This window comes from Salvia splendens, chromosome 11 (genome assembly GCF_004379255.2).
Source record: "Salvia splendens isolate huo1 chromosome 11, SspV2, whole genome shotgun sequence".
Taxonomy (NCBI): domain Eukaryota; kingdom Viridiplantae; phylum Streptophyta; class Magnoliopsida; order Lamiales; family Lamiaceae; genus Salvia; species Salvia splendens.
Window position 1 is genome coordinate 18298776 of NC_056042.1, and position 21061 is coordinate 18319836.

Consider the following 21061-nt stretch of genomic DNA (forward strand, 5'->3'; position numbering starts at 1 on the left):
ATTACCTCTGGTACGTGTGCATGGGAGTCTCCACCTCCGAGTTCTACTACTTCTTCAAAACATCCTCCTCTAACTTCTGTTGTACATTCAACGTCGGGTGCTGCTACTGATGCTTCTCTAATCTCAGAGACCGGGGCTTCGGTTTGTACTGATTCGGATGATACCGCTTCAAATGCATTCACCAAATTTTGACTAGCTACCTCCGCGTCCCTCTTCCTCTTAGCACGATCATCGTCTAAACTCTTCATAAGATATTCCTCAAACTCTATATCCCTATCATACCAACCAATCATTAAAGGCTTATTCCGCTGTCTCCTCATCGGTCTAGGCTTTTGCTTTGGCACAGTCGGTTCGGTTTCTTCAAGCTCTTCAATAATGACTCATCGGGGTTTAGACGCCCTGAATCTGAGAAGCTCTTGCGCTTCATCCTTCATTTTCTTCAATATAGCGTCAGCCCGGGTTATCTCCACAACATAGATGTGAACTAACTTTGTCGTCGTAGATGCCACTTTGAGGAAATCCGTCAGATGTGTATCCTCTGTTAGGGTTTGTATATTAGAAATCACCTTTCGAGTGATTGAATATTGTAAACTCTAATTATTATTTTCCAATGAATGCAACAGATTAATTTTGTCATGATGTTGTTATGTTTTACATTTAATGGATGTTTATTGCATATTTAAATGTACAAGTAAACATAACAAAGTCTAAGTCTTTGTTTTAGTAGACCGGTTGTGGGCTGCGCTCCATTTAAGGTACGCGGTAAGTCCTGAACAAATAAAAATAATAATTTCTCAACCTAGATAAGCCTAGACTACCTATCGTGAAAGGTTGCAATGTCAGTTCGATTATTTCTAAGCCTTATTGAAATAAGATGACGTTGGTGAGGTATAGCACTGAATGGATCTAACAACAAGACGAGTCTTTATGTTATCTACTGAAAGACGAGGTCTTGATAATCAATTTCTTAATCAATGTACGTTAGCATTGAGCATACGATATTGAGTATCTACTACTTTGACTTACCAAAGGTGCGGGTTTTTCGTCTCCCAACGATCCAGGTATATTGGGTAGTGGTGATCATTATCTGGCGGTGCTAGGATTGCTATTATGTTGAATCGTGCGCGAGGAGAGTCTAGTTTCATAACGTCCACAAGTGGAGCTCGAAACAAGGTTTTATTATTCAGAACCTAGCTAGTTGGAGTTTGATTACTCTATGAATAACAAATAAGAGTTTCTTGCTAAGTCCACTCTTGAAGATTAAAATATGTTAATTAAATAAGTCCATAGCAGACATTGATTAATTAATGGATGTTTCTATCTTAAGCACGAGAAATGAATTACACACACAAAAGGAAACCCGGAATACTTGTAATTTTGGATTTGGAAAGGCAGTGCAATATTACTTCTGTAGTGGCTGCTTGTAATATTCAAATACAAGCTTGTATTAAATTGTGTGTTCAATTTAATTAGTAAAAAGCTAATTGGGTGAGGCCATGTCCAAATTCTTCCTTAGATCCCTGATTGGGCCCAATATGTCACTTAATATAAATAGGAGAATAAAGGGGATAGAAAATACACTTTTTCATAATTATAATTTTCGTCCCCCTCATCTTTGAGAAAGGATCGAAAATTGCTCTCATTCGGTGAGCAGATTTCTGTCTTCATTATTTAAGTCCAAGTACACTGGTGAGATTTTCCCACACAAATATCAGTCTACAGTCCGGGGCACCAGTCAGAAGATCTGAGGTCGAGATCTCAAGATCTTCACGTGGAGAAGACGCAAGCCATCTTCTATTCTTAAGTGGATCAACAAAGGTAAATTGGCTAACTCTGTAGTAAGCATGTTTTAGGAATTGTTTGTGCTAAAACATGTTTAAAATTCAAGTTATGAGCATGATACATGTGATAATTACGCGAATAGAATTTATCTAAATAATCTGCTAAATAGATCAGTATTATGTGATCTGTTAGAAACACACGCTTCCGCTGCCTGCAGGGGTGGGCAGCGGAAGCGTGCGTTCAATATCCGATCACATGAATTTGATCTATTTAGCAGATTATTTAGACAAATTCTATTCGCGCAATTTTCACATGTATCATGCTCATAACTTGAATTAAAACATGCTTTAGCATATAAAATCCCAAAAACATGCTTACTACGGAATTAGCCAATTTACCTCATAGATTCAATCAAGAATCGATGATGGCTTGCTTCGTCTCCACGTTAAGATCTTCAATACAAGACATCGGATCTTCTGACTGGTGTCCCGGACTATACGCTGATATTTGTGTGGGCAAATCTCACCAACGTACTAGGACTCGAATAATGGAAGACAGAAACTGCTCACGGAGGATGCTCAAATTTCTAGCTCTCTCTTTCTGGAGGGGGACGAAAATTTTGTGTATTCAAAAAGTCTATTTTCTGTCTCCTTTATTCTCCTATTTATATAAGTCACATATTGGGCACAGTCAGGGATCTAAGGAAGAATTTGGATCAGGCCTCACCCAATTAGCTTTTTACTAATTAAATTGAACCCACAATTTAATATAAGCTTATATTGGAATATTACAAGCAGCCACTACAGAAGTAATATTGCACTGCCTTTCCAAATCCGAAATTACAAGTATTCCGGGTTTTCTTTATTCGCGTTCAATTTATTTCCCGTGCTTAAGATAGAAACATCCATTAATTAATTATTATCTGCTATGTACATAATTAATTAACATATTTTATTCTCCAAGAGTGGACTCAGTAAGAAACTCTTATTTATTATTCATAGAGTAATCAAACTCCAACTAGCTAGGTTCTGAATAATAAAACCTTGTTTCGAGCTCCTCTTGTGGATGTTATCAAACGAGACTCTCATCGCGCACGTTTCAACATAATAGCAATCCTAGCACCTCTAGATAATGATCACCACTACCCAATATACCTGGATCGTTGGGTTACGAAAAATCCGCACCTTTGGTAAGTCAAAGTAGTGGATACTCAATATCGTATGCTCAATGCTAACGTACATTGATTAAGAAATAGATATTTATCAAGACCTCGTCTTTCAGTAGATAGCATAAAGACTCGTCTTGCTGTTAGATCCGTTCAGTGCTATACCACATCAACGTCATCTTATTTCAATAAGGTTTAGAAATAATCGGACTGACATTGCAACCTTTCGCGATAGGTAGCCAAAGCCTATCTAGGTTGTGAAATTCTTCTTTTTCTTTTGCAAAGCATTGCATAGAACCGACTGTAGTTACCTTAAATTGGACGCGGTCCACAACCAGTCTACTAAGCAAAAGACTTAGGCTTTGTTTACTTCTTATGCATTTAAATGTTTATAAAACATCTTAAAAACGCACAAGCAAACACATTGTAATAATATATTGATTCTATTCGTGCAAACTGCTCAAATAATACTGAATCGGGTTAAAAGTGGATTGTAGAGTTTTTCCGTATACAAGCAAGATTCTATTCGCGCGAACTCGCTCGAAACATGCTTAAACTCGCTTGAAACATGCTTTTCAGTATACTAAACCTAACAGAGTTGTCTGTAACAAACAAACCATTAAAATACACAATTAGTGGGTAGGGAAATCATGTAATTGTAATGAATAATTGTTAAATAATGGGTAGAGTTTATACCTCAATTAATTGAACTTGATTATGGAAACAATGGCAACAACTACTTTTACCTCTTCTTCTCTCGGCTCTCTCTCGGCTCCCTCTCCCTCTCTCTCTTTGTTCTTGTTGTAAGGTGAAATGTGAGGAGTTAGGGGAGGGGATACATAAAGGAGCTTATGGATTAATGTGTGACCTTTGGGTGTAGGATTAATTGAGGGAGATGGAAAGTGGAGAAGTTGAAAGATGGAGAGTCTCCATGGAGGGAGGAATCGGCCAAGAGGGAAGAAAGAAGAAGAAAAAGATTTTTTTTTTTGGGCTTGCACCCACATTTTTTATAAATGAATTGGGCTCAAAAACATCTCCCACACTTTATTTATTTGTTGAAGTTTATAGGCCCAAACTGATTTATTTTGTAGTATATAAATCAAGCCCAAACTTTATTTATTTTCCATAGAGTTCTTCTATTTTCCATGGCCCAAAGCCCTTTTATATAAACATTTGGACTCCAATTTTATTTGAGAAGCCCAAGTATATATACTTTACATTCTCGCATTCCTTTCTATTAATTAAAATTCACGAAAAATTTAATTAATTTCGTCATCTTGTTTCCAACAGAGATTAAAATCGCCCGATGCAACAATTAATATTTGGTGTTGTTCCAAATACAAATTCCTCAACCGATCCTTGACTCAAACGCGCCAAGTACTATAAAACCCATATCCACCATTTCATTCAATCATGCCAAGTATAGCAATATCAACATCATTACTTCAACGAGACTTTCAAACACATCTCCTAAAAACTCCACAATTATATAAAAAGGGACGTCTCATTACACATCAACATATAAATACTACACTCCATTCCAAAAAAAATTAACGAGAAGCATAGCATCCGAAATAATTTTATTAATTATTTCATGACATATATTAAATTAGTACTTAAAAAGTACGGGCGTTACAATTTGATACCCTTCCTACGCAAGCCTATCAAAAACCTCTAGATCTTGGAGATCTTGTAGCTCAACAACTGTATCTTGCTCGTACAGAGGGTTTGTATCTGACGAGTTCTTTTTCTCAACAACAAGGGAAAATCTTCGTTTTTTCTTGGACCCTCCACTGCTTTCACCAGGTTGCTGTCCAGACCCGTGTGCGTCGGTCTCTGGCTCCGCACCCCCTTATTGTCCCGCATCCTGTTCCGGGTGTTGTTGCCGACACAACGACTCGTAATATGAGGTAAACATTTGTTCATCACGACACATGTTGGCCAACGAGATAAAATGGCCGACCTCATCATCATCATCATCGCCAGTACTTCCCTCGTTATGAAGATGACATCCGTTAGGAACATAATCGAACGACGGACAATAAACATCTTCTGCCACCTGATGGGGTACATCTCCTACCACTGGTACGGGTTCTTTACATGCTGCTGCAGCTGGAGCTGACTCTTGCACTTGGGTGTCAGCTTCGGACATGAACAATTCATGGGTAATGTCCTCAATGATCGGAAAGATATCATTGTCCACCCGTATGTCCGGCTGTGGCTGACAACCACCGTCCATTACCGGTCGGTACACGTCTTCATCTGCAGATGCTTCTGCCCTTTCCGAATCTGGTTGGTGAACTACATATTTAGGCTCCTTTGCAGGTTCATCGACACTTGGACCAATCGGAATGGAATGGTCCACAGATGAAGGTCTAGCTACATACTGCAATACACAAAATCACAAATGAGAGACTAAATCACAAATGAGATACACCAAATGTACACATATGAGATACACAAAATGTATACAAAATCACAAATGCGGTACTAAATCAATTGTGTAAATCACAACTCATTACCTCTGGTACGTGTGCATGGGAGTCTCCACCTCCGACTTCTACTACTTCTTCAAAACATCCTCCTCTAACTTCTGTTGTACATTCAACGTCGGGTGCTGCTACTGATACTTCTCCAATCTCAGAGACCGGGGCTTCGGTTTGTACTGATTCGGATGATACTGCTTCAAATGCATTCACCAAATTTTGACTAGCTACCTCCGCGTCCCTCTTCCTCTTAGCACGATCATCGTCTAAACTCTTCATAAGATATTCCTCAAACTCAATATCCCTATCATACCAACCAATCATTAAAGGCTTATTCCGCTGCCTCCTCATCGGTCTAGGGTTTTGCTTTGGCACAGTCGGTTCGGTTTCTTCAATCTCTTCAATAATGACTCATCGGGGTTTAGACGCCCTGAATTTGAGAAGCTCTTGTGCTTCATCCTTCATTTTCTTCAATATAGCGTCAGCCCGGGTTATCTCCACAACATAGATGTGAACTAACTTTGTCGTCGTAGACGCCACTTTGAGGAAATCCGTCAGATGTGTATCCTCTGTTAAGGTTTGTATACTAGAAATCACCTTTCGAGTGATTGAATATTGTAAACTCTAATTATTATTTTCCAATGAATGCAACAGATTAATTTTGTCATGATTGTTATGTTTTACATTTAATGGATGTTTATTGCATATTTAAATGTACAAGTGAACATAACAAAGTCTAAGTCTTTGTTTTAGTAGACCGGTTGTGGGCTGCGCTCAATTTAAGGTACGCGGTCAGTCCTGAACAAAGAAAAATAATAATTTCACAACCTAGATAAGCCTAGACTACCTATCGTGAAAGGTTGCAATGTCAGTCCGATTATTTCTAAGCCTTATTGAAATAAGATGACGTTGGTGTGGTATAGCACTGAATGGATCTAACAACAAGACGAGTCTTTATGCTATCTACTGAAAGACGAGGTCTTGATAATCAATTTTTTAATCAATGTACGTTAGCATTGAGCATACGATATTGAGTATCTACTACTTTGACTTACCAAAGGTGCGGGTTTTTTTGTCACCCAACGATCCAGGTTTATTGGGTAGTGGTGATCATTATCTGGCGGTGCTAGGATTGCTATTATATTGAATCGTGCGCGAGGAGAGTCTAGTTTGATAACGTCCACAAGAGGAGCTCAAAACAAGGTTTTATTATTTAGAACCTAGCTAGTTGGAGTTTGATTACTCTATGAATAATAAATAAGAGTTTCTTGCTAAGTCCACTCTTGAAGATTAAAATATGTTAATTAAATAAGTCCATAGCAAACATTGATTAATTAATGGATGTTTTTATCTTAATCACGGGAAATGAATTACACACACAAAAGGAAACCCGGAATACTTGTAATTTTGGATTTGGAAAGGCAGTGCAATATTACTTCTGTAGTGGCTACCCTTAATATTCAAATATAAGCTTGTATTAAATTGTGTGTTCAATTTAATTAGTAAAAAGCTAATTGGGTGAGGCCATGTCCAAATTCTTCCTTAGATCCCTGACTGGGCCCAATATGTCACTTAATATAAATAGGAGATTAAAGGAGGTATAAAATACACTTTTTCATAATCATAATTTTCGTCCCCCTCATCTTTGAGAAAGGATCGAAAATTGCTCTCATTCGGTGAGCAGATTTATGTCTTCATTATTTAAGTCCAAGTACACTGGTGAGATTTTCCCACACAAATATCAGTCTACAGTCCGGGACACCAGTCAGAAGATCCGAGGTCGAGATCTCAAGATCTTCACGTGGAGAAGACGCAAGCCATCTTCTATTCTTAAGTGGATCAACAAAGGTAAATTGGCTAACTCCGTAGTAAGCATGTTTTAGGAATTGTTTGTGCTAAAACATGTTTAAAATTCAAGTTATGAGCATGATACATGTGATAATTACGCGAATAGAATTTATCTAAATAATCTGCTAAATAGATCAGTATTATGCGATCTGTTAGAAACGCACGCTTCCGCTGCCTGCAGGGGTGGGCAGCGGAAGCGTGCGTTCAATATCCGATCATTTGAATTTGATCTATTTAGCAGATTATTTAGACAAATTCTATTCGCTCAATTTTCACATGTATCATGCTCATAACTTGAATTAAAACATGCTTTAGCATATAAAATCCCTAAAACATGCTTACTACGGAATTAGCCAGTTTACCTCATAGATTCAATCAAGAATCGATGATGGCTTGCTCCGTCTCCACGTGAAGATCTTCAATACAAGACATCAGATCTTCTGACTGGTGTCCCAGACTATACGCTGATATTTGTGTCGGCAAATCTCACCAACGTACTAGGACTCGAATAATGGAAGACAGAAACTGCTCAAGGAGGATGCTCAAATTTCAAGCTCTCTCTTTCTGGAGGGGGACGAAAATTTGGTGTATTCAAAAAGTCTATTTTCTGTCTCCTTTATTTTCCTATTTATATAAGTCACATATTGGGCACAGTCAGGGATCTAAGGAAGAATTTGGATCAGGCCTCACCCAATTAGCGTTTTACTAATTAAATTGAACCCACAATTTAATATAAGCTTATATTGGAATATTACAAGCAGCCACTACAGAAGTAATATTGCACTGCCTTTCCAAATCCGAAATTACAAGTATTCCGGGTTTTCTTTATTCGCGTTCAATTTATTTCCCGTGCTTAAGATAGAAACATCCATTAATTAATTATTATCTGCTATGGACTTAATTAATTAACATATTTTATTCTCCAAGAGTGGACTCAGCAAGAAACTCTTATTTATTATTCATAGAGTAATCAAACTCCAACTAGCTAGGTTCCGAATAATAAAACCTCGTTTCGAGCTCCTCTTGTGGATGTTATCAAACGAGACTCTCCTCTCGCACGTTTCAACATAATAGCAATCCTAGCACCTCTAGATAATGATCACCACTACCCAATATACCTGGATCGTTGGGTTACGAAAAACCCGCACCTTTGGTAAGTCAAAGTAGTGGATACTCAATATCGTATGCTCAATGCTAACGTACATTGATTAAGAAATAGATATTTATCAAGACCTTGTCTTTCAGTAGATAGCATAAAGACTCGTCTTGCTGTTAGATCCATTCAGTGCTATACCACACCAACATCATCTTATTTCAATAAGGTTTAGAAATAATCGGACTGACATTGCAACCTTTCGTGATAGGTAGTCTAGGCCTATCTAGGTTGTGAAATTATTATTTTTCTTTGTTTAGAACTGACCGTGTTACCTTAAATTGGACGACGCCCACAACCGGTCTACTAAAACAAAGACTTAGACTTTATTACGTTTGCTCATACATTTAAATATGCAATAAACAACCATTAAATGTAAAACATAACAACATTATGACAAAAATAATCTGTTGCATTTATTGGAAAATAACCATTAGAGTTTTACAGTATGCAATCACTCGAAAGGTGATTTATAGTATACAAAACCCTAACAATCTCCCACTTATACTCAAAACAGCTTTCGAGTATACAAAATGGTAGTGCACACGTCTAAATTTCTCCCACTTATACTGAAAGCGAGTTGAGGTCTTGAATGAGTCGAACTCCCATCCCTTCAACGTGGCAATCGAACGGTTTCACCGCCAAAGCCTTTGTAAAAGGATCTGCCAGGTTGTTCTTTGACGCAATCTTGACCACTTTTATGTCTCCTCTCTGCACTATATCTCTAATGATATGATACTTCCGCTCTATGTGTTTGCTCGCTTTGTGAGCTCTTGGTTCTTTCGAGTTTGCCACAGCACCAGAATTGTCACAATAAATGGTGATGCTCTTGGGCAGATTCGAAACCACACCTAAATCCATAAGGAAGTTCTTGAACCATACTCGGCTTCCATGGTCGAGTCCGCGATGCATTTCTGCTTCACACTCTTCCAAATTACGGCTCCACCTCCTAAGGTGAACACATATTCTGAAGTAGATTTTCTCGAGTCCTGATCAGCTTGAAAGTCTGAGTCAGTATATCCCAAAGGACAGAGCTCGGCTACATTGTAAACTAGAGCATAGTCCTTAGTTCGTTTAAGGTACTTGTGTATGTTCTTTACGGCAGTCCAATGTCCTTGGCCCGGATTCGACTGATATCTTGCCACCATGCCAACAGCAAAGCAAATATCAGGTCTAGTACAAAGCATAGCATACATGAGACTTCCAACTGCCAAAGCATATGGAATCCTTCTCATTTCCTGTATCTCAGACGGCGTTTTAGGGCACATCTCTTGAGATAAATGGATGTCATGTCTAAAAGGTAAGAAACCTTTTCTTGGCATCCTGCATGCTAAAACGACTAAGTATTGTTTCGATGTAAGATTCTTGAGATAATCACAACATCTTCTTCTCTCGATTTTGAAGAACCTTGATCCCGAGGATGTGTCCCGCATTTCCCATATCCTTCATCTCGAACTGGTTTGATAACCATGTTCGAACTGATGACAACATCTTTTTATTGTTTCCAATTAGAAGAATGTCATCTACATATAAAACTAAGAACACTACATTCCCCTTATCAACTTTCTTATACACGCAGCTTTCACTTGGGCACTTTTCGAATCCAAACTTGCAAACAGTTTGATCGAAACATTGGTTCCACGATCTAGATGCTTGCTTGAGGCCATAAATGGCCTTCTTAAGCTTCCAAACCATGTGTTCTTTGCCCTTTATGGCATATCCTTCGGGTTGTTCCATGTAGATGGTCTCCTCAAGACTGGCGTTTAGAAACGCAGTCTTAACGTCCATCTGCCATACATCCCAATCCATATAACCTGCAATAGACAATAGTATCCGGATCGATTTGAGCATAGCCACTGGGGAGAAGGTCTCATCATAATCGATGCCTTCCTTTTGGGTATACCCCTTGGCCACTACTCTTGCTTTGAAGACTTAAACTCGTCCATCGGGTCCACTTGCTCCCAATGGCAGTATAGCCTTCGGGTAGGACGGACAAATCGTAGACGTCTTTATCTATCATAGATTGTAGTTCCGAATCCATTGCTTTCACCCATTCGCAATGATCGACATCTGTCTGTGCCTCCGCAAAGTTCCAGGGATCTAATACATTGCTGTCCGAGGAGTGATCCATAGATTCTCCCAAACCAATGTATCTGTCGGGCTCATGTGAGACCCTCCCACTGCGGCGCGGCACTACAATATTTTGAGTAGAAGTTGAAGTTTCGGGAATTGTTTGTACACTTGGTACTTGTTCTTGGTTAATTGAACTTGTGACAGAAGTTAGCTCATCAAGAGCCACTTCACTGCTGGGTTTATGATTCATTATATAGTCTTCCTCTAAGAATGTCGCGTGAGTACTCACAATGACTTTCTTATCTCGGAGGCTAAAGAATTCATAGCCTTTCGTCCCTCTAGGGTACCCTATAAACAAACATACCTCCGTCCTAGATCCTAGCTTAGTTGGATCCTTTTCCAATACATGAGCCGGGCAACCCCAAGCCTTGAGATGTGCTAGATTGGGCTTACGCCCAGTCCACAACTCATATGGAGTTTTAGGTACGGATTTTGATGGTAAATTGTCTAAAATGTGACTTGCAGAAAGCAAGGCATGTCCCCAAAACGAAATAGGCAGACGTGCATAACTCATCATTGATCGAACCATGTTTAACAAGGTCTCATTGGCATGACCAAGTCTAAGGTGCCACAAGTACGTTTCGTTCATTGAACTTGAAGGTTCCTTTCATTTCTTTGAAATTTTCGATGTCGTATTGAGTTCTGATTTGCGATTATTAAACTGTGTAGAACTGATTGTGTACAGATTGTTTTCCATGATACCACGACAGATATAAGAACCATCTTTCTTAATAATGCAGTTGTCATTAAAAGAAATCGAATATCCATCATAAACCAATTTAGAAACTGAAATTAAATTTCTTTTAAAAGAAGGTATCAACAAAACATTCTTCAAAATCAAAAATCTATCACTACTAAAACGCAAATAAATATCTCCCACTGCAACGGCCGCCACTTTGATAGCGTTGCCCAGCTGGACTTCGATTTCACGATCATGTAGCCGTCTTGTCACCTGCATTAAGTCAGGATCAAAACAAATATGATCAGTGGCTCCTGTGTCAATAACCCAAGTGCAAATTGATGTAGAAGTCAAACAAGACTCGACAACTAGAGCCTGGTGCATACCTGTAGCCTTGCCCCGTTTAGGACAGTCTGGCTTCCAATGCCCCTTCTCTCCAAACTTGAAACACTTCCCCGTGGGCTTCTTGTTAGCCCTCTTCTTCTTCTTTCCCTTAGCTATCTTGGCCAGTCCTGAGTTCGGTGCCTGCCTTTTTCCTTTGCTAGGCTTTAAGCCAGAGGAACGAGGCGCCGAAATCATCATGGCCGCCTTAGCTTGGACCATAAGGTCCTCTGCAGACTGAAGTTCAGTCAACAGCTCTGCCAAGGTGTAATTCCTTTTGTTCATCTCGAAGTTGAGCTTGAACTGTTGGAAGCTAGGGGGAAGACTTTGAAGGATGATAGTTACCTGGGACTCGGGATCGATGGTCCCTCCCAAGACCTCAATTTGGTTGAGGTGACCCATCATCTCGAGGACGTGATCCCTCACAGATGAGCCTTCCTTCATTGTCTTCGACATGATACTCTGAAAGGCTTGAGATTTAGCTGTTCGATTCTGAGTACCAAAAAGATTTTTGAGATTCTGCATAATCTCGGCGGCTGTTTCCATGGCTGAATGTTGATGCTTGAGTACCGAAGACATAGAAGCCAACATGTAGCACTTAGCCATCTCATTCGCCTTATGCCACCGTCTGTGTGCATCTCTAACTCCTGCCGCAGCGTTAGCCGGCGGCACTGGAGGTCGCGGGGTGGTGAGCACAAAGATGTACTCATCTGTTGTGAGAACGATGTCCAAATTTTATTTCCATTCTATGTAATTTTGGCCCTCGAGTTTATTTTCTAAGAGAATTGCGGAAAGAGGATTAAACGACATATTGACGATTTGATTTGCACTGCAAAACAGAATATTTTACTATTGTCATAAACTTATATAAGAAGTTTGATTAGATTAACCATAAAACTTTTCAAAATCTTACAATTGTAAAATTAAAATTTTGTACCCTCCAGAGGAAGTCAATACGCATTAAAATCTTACAATTTTACTGGTCACAACACCGGCGAATAGTCCAGAGACCACAGAGTGGCATGGCCGCCTAATGTTGCCTAAGCATGACCATCTCTTTAGCATTACAGAGTCTCATTTCTACAACACACTCCCATAACAATGCTCATGTGGTGCTAACAAGATCAAGTTATCTCATAAATCCTGTGTGAACTTCTGAATCTCGCAGTTTCTTAGGATTATTGTCCCCACGGAGCAGGTGGCGATAATATTGGAAACTACATTCTAGTTCATACTATTTATATTAGAAAAAGGCTTCATAAATTGCAGACCAATTGATGGAGACCATATACAAACGTTGAGTTCGTATTTATAACTTAGATATTTTGGGTTATGGTTTTACTTTAATTATCCTTAGCCTTGAGGCAGTTTAAGGCTTAATTAAATTCTGTTGGTATTTAATCTACTGGATAATTAAATCTTTAGATTAATGTTGTTATCTTCCTGTAGGAAATTGTTGATCTAGAATTTTATTCTCATTCATGTCTACTATAGGGTATATCTAAAATAAACAAATTATTTAATCCTTAATAAGACATGAAAAATAAATTCAAATTATTTCCTTGTTCAAGATTAGGAAGAGATATTTTATTATTTAATGTATTCATACATATCTATCCTTATTAGGATCTTAGATATATAAAATTTTAGGAACCTATTAAATTATTCTCATCCATATCATCTAGGAATAAAATAATCATTATTTATTTCCACAGATATAGATAATAATAAAAATATTCCTTAAATCTAGATAAATATTAGGAAACTATTAAATTATTCCCATCTATATCATCTAGGAATAAAATAATATTATTTATTTCCATAGATATAGATAATAATAAAAATATTCCTAAAATCTAGACAAATCTTCCAAAAAGATTTTATTTCCATTAAATAATAATATTTTAATGATATCTTTTAATAAAATAATCAAATAATCATTAAAATAATCATTCATAGTTATCTCATCGCACGAGGTTCGCACGAACGATGAACGACGAATATTCAACGAGTTCGTCGTCGGAACACGACGCACGCAGCGTCTCGGCCCGTCGAGCCTTCGGGTGTCGGCTCCTCTCGGCCAGTGGCTCGTCGCCCGTCGCGGCCTGTCCAAGCCACGATGCTCCCACTGCCTCGGCACACGGTGCGTGATACCGCGCGTCTGTCTCGGCCAGCGGCTCGGAGCCCGTCTCGGTCCTTCTGCCTAGGGATTGGCCTGGTGTCACGTGGTGTCTCGGTGGTTCTCGGACGAACCACCACTCCGCGTGTGGTACCACCTCGTTGATCTCGACCCGGGTTGCGTCTGGAGCGTGTGGTCTCGGCCGGCGGCGCTCACGAGCCCTACTCGTCTGCGTGTCTGGGGCGTGTGGTCCCGGCTCCCACTGTCTCGACATCCATTAATTAATTATTGTGTGCTATGGACTTAATTAATTAACATATTTTATTCTCCAAGAGTGGACTCAGCAAGAAACTCTTGTTTATTATTCATAGAGTAATCAAACTCCAACTAGCTAGGTTCCGAATAATAAACCTTGTTTCGAGCTCCTCTTGTGGATGTTATCAAACGAGACTCTCCTCGCGCACGTTTCAACATAATAGCAATCCTAGCACCTCTAGATAATGATCACCACTACCCAATATACCTGGATCGTTGGGTTACGAAAAACCCGCACCTTTGGTAAGTCAAAGTAGAGGATACTCAATATCGTATGCTCAATGCTAACGTACATTGATTAAGAAATTAATTATCAAGACCTCGTCTTTCAGTAGATAGCATAAAGACTCGTCTTGCTGTTAGATCCATTCAGTGCTATACCACACCAACGTCATCTTATTTCAATAAGGTTTAGAAATAATCGGACTGACCTTGCAACCTTTCGCGATAGGTAGTCTAGGCCTATCTAGGTTGTGAAATTCTTATTTTTCTTTGTTTAGAACTGACCGTGTTACCTTAAATTGGACGACGCCCACAACCAGTCTACTAAAACAAAGACTTAGACTTTGTTACGTTTGCTCATACATTTATATATGCAATAAACAACCATTAAATGTAAAACATAACAACATTATGACAAAAATAATCTGTTGCATTTATTGGAAAATAACCATTAGAGTTTTACAGTATGCAGTCACTCGAAAGGTGATTTCTTGTATACAAAACCCTAACACTGCCAACCCCTTCAATTGGTATTAAAGCCAGTCTTTGGCTCTGATTATTTGGTTTTAAATTTCGCGAAATTCATGTATGCATGTGTTATTTGATTACGAAGCACGTTCTTGTTGGTTTTTGTTTATGTTATGCATGTTGAACTCAAGAACAATCGAATCAAAGAACTTAAATTTTTCGATCGTACGAGACGTGCGATCCGCCGGCGCTCGCGCTGAGACGGATCGCGCCACGCGCAATCGGGAATAGGGTTGTCGATTGAGTATGACCGAGACCAAACCCTAGGCGGCGCCTAGACCAGGATAGACGCGACGGGCTGGCGCGGCGTGGTGGTTCGTTCGAGAACCACCGAGACATCGCGAGACACCACCCTGAACCCTAGGCGGAAGGACAGCCGAGACGAGGCTCCAGGCAGTGGCTGAGAGTGACGCGCCTTTGTGCGCGCAGCAGGCCGAGACAGTGGGAGCTTCGGGTCTCAGTATGCCGAGACGGGCGACGATCATCGGCCGAGAGCAGCGACACCAACGTGCAAGCTGCTGGCCAAGAAACTGCATCACCCGACGTGCCGAGACGACGAGACGGAGGCGACGGGCTGGCCGAACAGACACTCCACCCGTCGAGACTGCGTGACCGAGAGCAGCAGCGCTGTGTGCGCGTGCGGTTGGTCGAGACGTGGTCATGGTCGAGCGTCGTGATCAAGCGACGAACTCGTCGGATTTTTATCGTTCATCATTCGTGCGAACCTCGTGCGATGAGATAACGATGAAAGATTATTTTAATGATTATTTATTTTTTTAATTAAAAGATATCATTAAAATATTATTATTTAATGGAAATAAAATCTTTTTGGAAGATTTCCCTAGATTTTAGGAATATTTTTATTATTATCTATATCTATGGAAATAAATAATATTATTTTATTCCTAGATGATATGGATGAGAATTATTTAATAGTTCCCTAATATTTATATATCTAGAATCCTAATAAGGATAAATATGTATGAATACATTAAATAATAAAACTTCTCTTCCTAATCTTGAACTTGGAAATAATTTGAATTTAATTTTTCATGTCTTATTAACAATTAAATAACTTAATTATTTTAGATATATCTTTTAGTAGACATGAATAAGAATTAAATTCTAGAATAATAATTTCCTAATGGAAGATACTAATAAAATAAAAGATTTAATTATCCAGCATATTAAATACCAACAGAATTTAATTAAGTCTTAAACTGCCTCAAGGCTAAGGATAAATAAACAAAAACCATAACCCAAAATATCTAAGCTATAATTACGAACTCAACGTTTGTATATGGTCTCCATCAATTGGTCTGCTTCATGAAACTTTTTCTAATATTATCGCCACCTGCTCTGTGGGGACAATAATCCTAAGAAATAGCGAGTTCATGAGGGCGGAGTTCTCAAAAATAAATAAGTATGAACTAGAATGTGGTTTCTAATATTATCGCCACCTACTCTGTGGGGACAATAATCCTAAGAAACTGCGAGATTCAGAAGTTCGCACAGGATTTATGAGATAGTTTGATCTTGTTAGCAGCACATAAGCATTGTTATGAGAGTGTGTTGTAGGAATGAGACTCTGTAATGCTAAATTCGGTGGTCTTGCTTAGGCAACATTAGGCGGCCATGTCACTCTGTGGTCTCTGGACTATTCGTCGATGTTGTGCCAGTAAAATTGTAAGATTTTAATGCGTATTGACTTCCTCTGGAGGGTACAAAATTTTAATTTTACAGTTGTAAGATTTTGAAAAGTTTTTTTTGGTTAATCTAATCAAACATCTTACATAAGTTTATGACAAATAGTAAATACTATGTTTTACATTGCAAATCAAATCGTCAAGATGTCGTTCAATCCTCTTTCTGCAATTCTTAAAGAAAACAAACTTGAGGGCCAAACTTACATAGAATAGAAACAAAACTTGGACATCGTTCTTACAGCAGATGAGTACATCTTTGTATTCAGGACCCCGCGACCTCCAGTGCCGGCGGCTAATGCTGCGGCAGGAGTCAGAGTTGCACACAGACGGTGGCATAAGGCGAATGAGATGACTAAGTGCTACATGTTGGCTTCTATGTCTTCAGTACTCAAGCATCAGCATTCTGCCATGGAAATAGCCGCCAAGATCATGCAGAATCTCAAGAATCTTTTTGGTAATCAAAATTGAACGGCTAAGTCTCAAGCCTTTCGGAGTATCATGTCGAAGACAATGAAGGAAGGCACGTCAGTGAGGGACCATGTCCTCGAGAAGATGAGCAACCTCAACCAGATTGAGGTCTTGGGAGGGACGATCGATCCTGAGTCCCAAGTGACTATTATCCTTCAAAGTCTTCCCCCTAGCTTCCAGCAGTTTAAACTCAATTTCGAGAAGAACAAAAGGAACAATACCTTGGCAGAGCTGTTGACTGAACTTCAGTCGGCAGAGAACCTTATGGTCCAGGCTAAGGCGGCCATGATGACTTCGGCGCCTCGTTCCTCTGGCTTTAGGCCTAGCAAAGGAAAAAGGCAGGCACTGAACTCAGAAGCGGCCAAGATGGTTAAGGGAAAGAAGAAGAAGAGGGCAAACAAGAAGCCAACGGGGAAGTGTTTCAAGTGTGGGAAAAAAGGGCAAGGCTACAGGTATGCACCAAGTTTTAGTAGTCGAGTCATGTTTGGCATCGACGTCTACTTGCACTTGGGTTATTGACACATGAGCCACTGATCATATTTGTTTTGATCCTGACTTAATGCAGGTGACAAGACGGCTACATGATCTTGAGATCGAAGTCCAGTTGGGCGACGCTACAAAAGTGGTGGCCGTTGCAGTGGGAGACATTTATTTGCGCTTTAGCAGTGATAGATTTTTTATTTTAAAGAATGTTTTATTGATACCTTCTTTTAGAAGAAATTTAATTTCAGTTTCTAAATTAATTTTTGATGGATATTCGATTTCTATTAATGACAACTGTGTTATTAAGAAAGATGGTTCTTATATCTGTCGTGGTATCATGGAAAACGATCTGTACACAATCACATCTACACAGTTTAATAATCGCAAATCAGAACTCAATACAACATCAAAAATTTCAAAGAAACGAAATGAACCTTCAAGTTCAATGAACGAAACGTACTTATGGAACCTTAGACTTGGTCATGCCAATGAAAGGAGGATCCATTCTCTTGTTAAATAAGATCTTATTAAAGGTATAGAGGAGGAACCTTTTCATAAGTGTGAGTCATGCTTAGAAGGCAAGATGACCAAGAGTCCTTTTCAGGCTAAGGGCAATAGGGCTAAGGAAGTACTTGAGCTCGTTCATTCCGATGTATGTGGACCAATGTCTACTGAAACAAGAGGTGGTTTTCGATACTTCATCATGTTCATTGATGACTTCTCGAAAATTGGATATGTCTATTTGATGACCCACAAATCAGAGTCTTTTGACAAGTTCAAGAACTTTAAGGCTCAAGCGGAGAAGCATCATGGTAAGAGTATCAAATACCTGCGATCTGATCGTGGAGGCGAATACCTCAGTGCCGAGTTTTTGGACTACTTATCGGAGTCGGGAATTGAATCCCAACAGACTGCGCCGAGCACGCCCCAGCAGAACGGCGTGGCTAAAAGAAAGAAAAGGACCTTGTTAAACATAGTCCGATCGATGATGAGTTATGCACGGCTACCTATTTTGTTTTTGGGACATGCCTTGCTTTGTGCAAGCCATATATTAAACATTTTACCATCAAAATTCGTACCTACTACTCCTTATGAGTTGTGGACTGGGCGCAAGCCCAATCTAGCACATCTCAAGATTTGGGGTTGCCCGGCTCATGTATTGGAAAAGGATCCAACTAAGCTAGGATCAAGGACGGAGGTATGTTTGTTTATAGGGTACCCCAGAGGGACGAAAGTTTATGAATTCTTTAGTCTCCAAGATAAGAAAGTTATTGTGAGCACTCACGCGACATTCTTAGAGGAAGACTATGTAATGAATCATAAACCCAACAGTGAAGTGGCTCGTGAAGAGCTAACTTCTGTCACAAGTTTCATTAACCAAGAACAAGTACCAAGTCAACAAACAATTCCCGAAATTTCAACTTCTACTCCAAGCACTGTAGTGTCGCGCCGCAGTGGAAGGGTCTCTCATGAGCCCGGACAGCAATGTATTAGATCCCTGGAACTTTGCGGATGCGCTGACAGATGTCGATCATTGTGAATGGGTGAAAGCAATGGATTTGGAACTACAATCTATGATAGACAAAGACGTCTACGATTTGTCCGTCCTACCCGAAGGCTGTACTGCCATTGGGAGTAAGTGGATATATAAACGTAAACGTGGACCCGATGGACGAGTTAAAGTCTTCAAGGCAAGACTAGTGGCCAAGGGGTATACCCAAAAGGAAGGTGTCGATTACGACAAGACTTTCTCTCTAGTGGCCATGCTCAAATCGATCTGGATACTATTGTCTATAGCAGCTTATATGGATTGGGTTGTATGGCATATGGACGTTAAGACTGCGTTTCTAAATGGCGGTCTTGAGGAGACCATCTACATGAAACAACCCGAAGGATATGCCATAAAGGGCAAAGAACACATGGTTTGAAAGCTTAAGAAGGCTATTTATGGTATTAAGCAAGCATCTAGATCATGGAACTAGTGTTTCGATCAAACTGTTCAAAAGTTTGGATTCGAAAAGTGCCCAAATGAAAGCTGCGTGTATAAGAAGGTTGAAAAGAGGAATGTAGTGTTCTTAGTTTTATATGTAGATGACATTCTTCTAATTGGAAACAATAAAAAGATGTTGTCATCAGTACGAACATAGTTGTCAAACCAGTTCGAGATGAAGGATATGGGAGACGCGGGACTCATCCTTGGAATCAGGGTTCTTCGAAATCAAGACAAGAAGATGTTGTGCTTATCTCAAGAACCTGACATCAACACAGTACTTAGTCGTTTTAGCATGCAGGATGCCAAGAAAGGTTTCTTACCTTTTAGACATGGCATCCATCTATCTCAAGAGATGTGCCCCAAAACGCCGTCTGAGATACAAGCAATGAGAAGGATTTCATATGCTTCGGCAGTTGGAAGTCTCATGTATGCTATGCTTTGTACGAGACCTGATATTTGCTTTGCTGTTGGCATGGTGGCAAGATATCAGTCTAATTCGGGCCAAGGACATTGGACTGCCGTAAAGAACATACTCAAGTACCTTAAACGGACTAAGGACTATGCTCTAGTTTACAATGCAGTCGAGCTCTGTCCTTTGGGATATACTGACTCAGACTTTCAAGCTGATCAGGACTCGAGAAAATCTATTTCAGGATATGTGTTCACCTTAGGAGGTGGAGCCGTAATTTGGAAGAGTGTGAAGCAGAAATGCATCGCGGACTCGACCATGGAAGCCGAGTATGTAGCCGCTTCGGAGGCTGCAAAAGAGGCAGTATGGTTCAAGAACTTTCTTATGGATTTAGGTGTGGTTACGAATCTGCCAAAGTGCATCACCGTTTATTGTGACAATTCTGGTGCTGTGATGAATTCGAAGGAACCTAGAGCTCACGAAGCGAGCAAACACATAGAGCGGAAGTATCATATCATCAGGGATATAGTGCAGAGAGGAGACATACAAGTGATCAAGATTGCGTCATAGAACAACCTGACAGATCCTTTTACAAAGGCATTGGCGGTGTAACCGTTCGAGGGCCACGTTTAAAGGATAGGAGTTCGACTCATTCAAGACCTCAACTCGCTTTCAGTATAAGTGGGAGAAATTTAGACGTGTGCACTACTGTTTTGTATACTCGAAAGCTGTTTTGAGCATAAGTGGGAGATTGTTAGGGTTTTTATACTAGAAATCACCTTTCGATTGATTGAATACTGTAAAACTCTAATTAATATTTTCCAATGAATGCAACATATTAATTTTGTCATGATGTTGTTATGTTTTACATTTAATGGATGTTTATTGCATATTTAAATGTACAAGCGAACATAACAAAGTCTAAGTCTTTGTTTTAGTAGACCGGTTGTGGGCTGCGCTCAATTTAAGGTACGCGATCAGTCCTGAACAAAGAAAAATAATAATTCCACAACCTAGATAGGCTGAGACTACCTATCGTGAAAGGTTGCAATGTCAGTTCGATTATTTTTATGCCTTATTGAAATAAGATGACGTTGGTGTGGTATAGCACTGAATGGATCTAACAGCAAGACGAGTCTTTATGCTATCTACTGAAAGACGAGGTCTTGATAATCAATTTCTTAATCAATG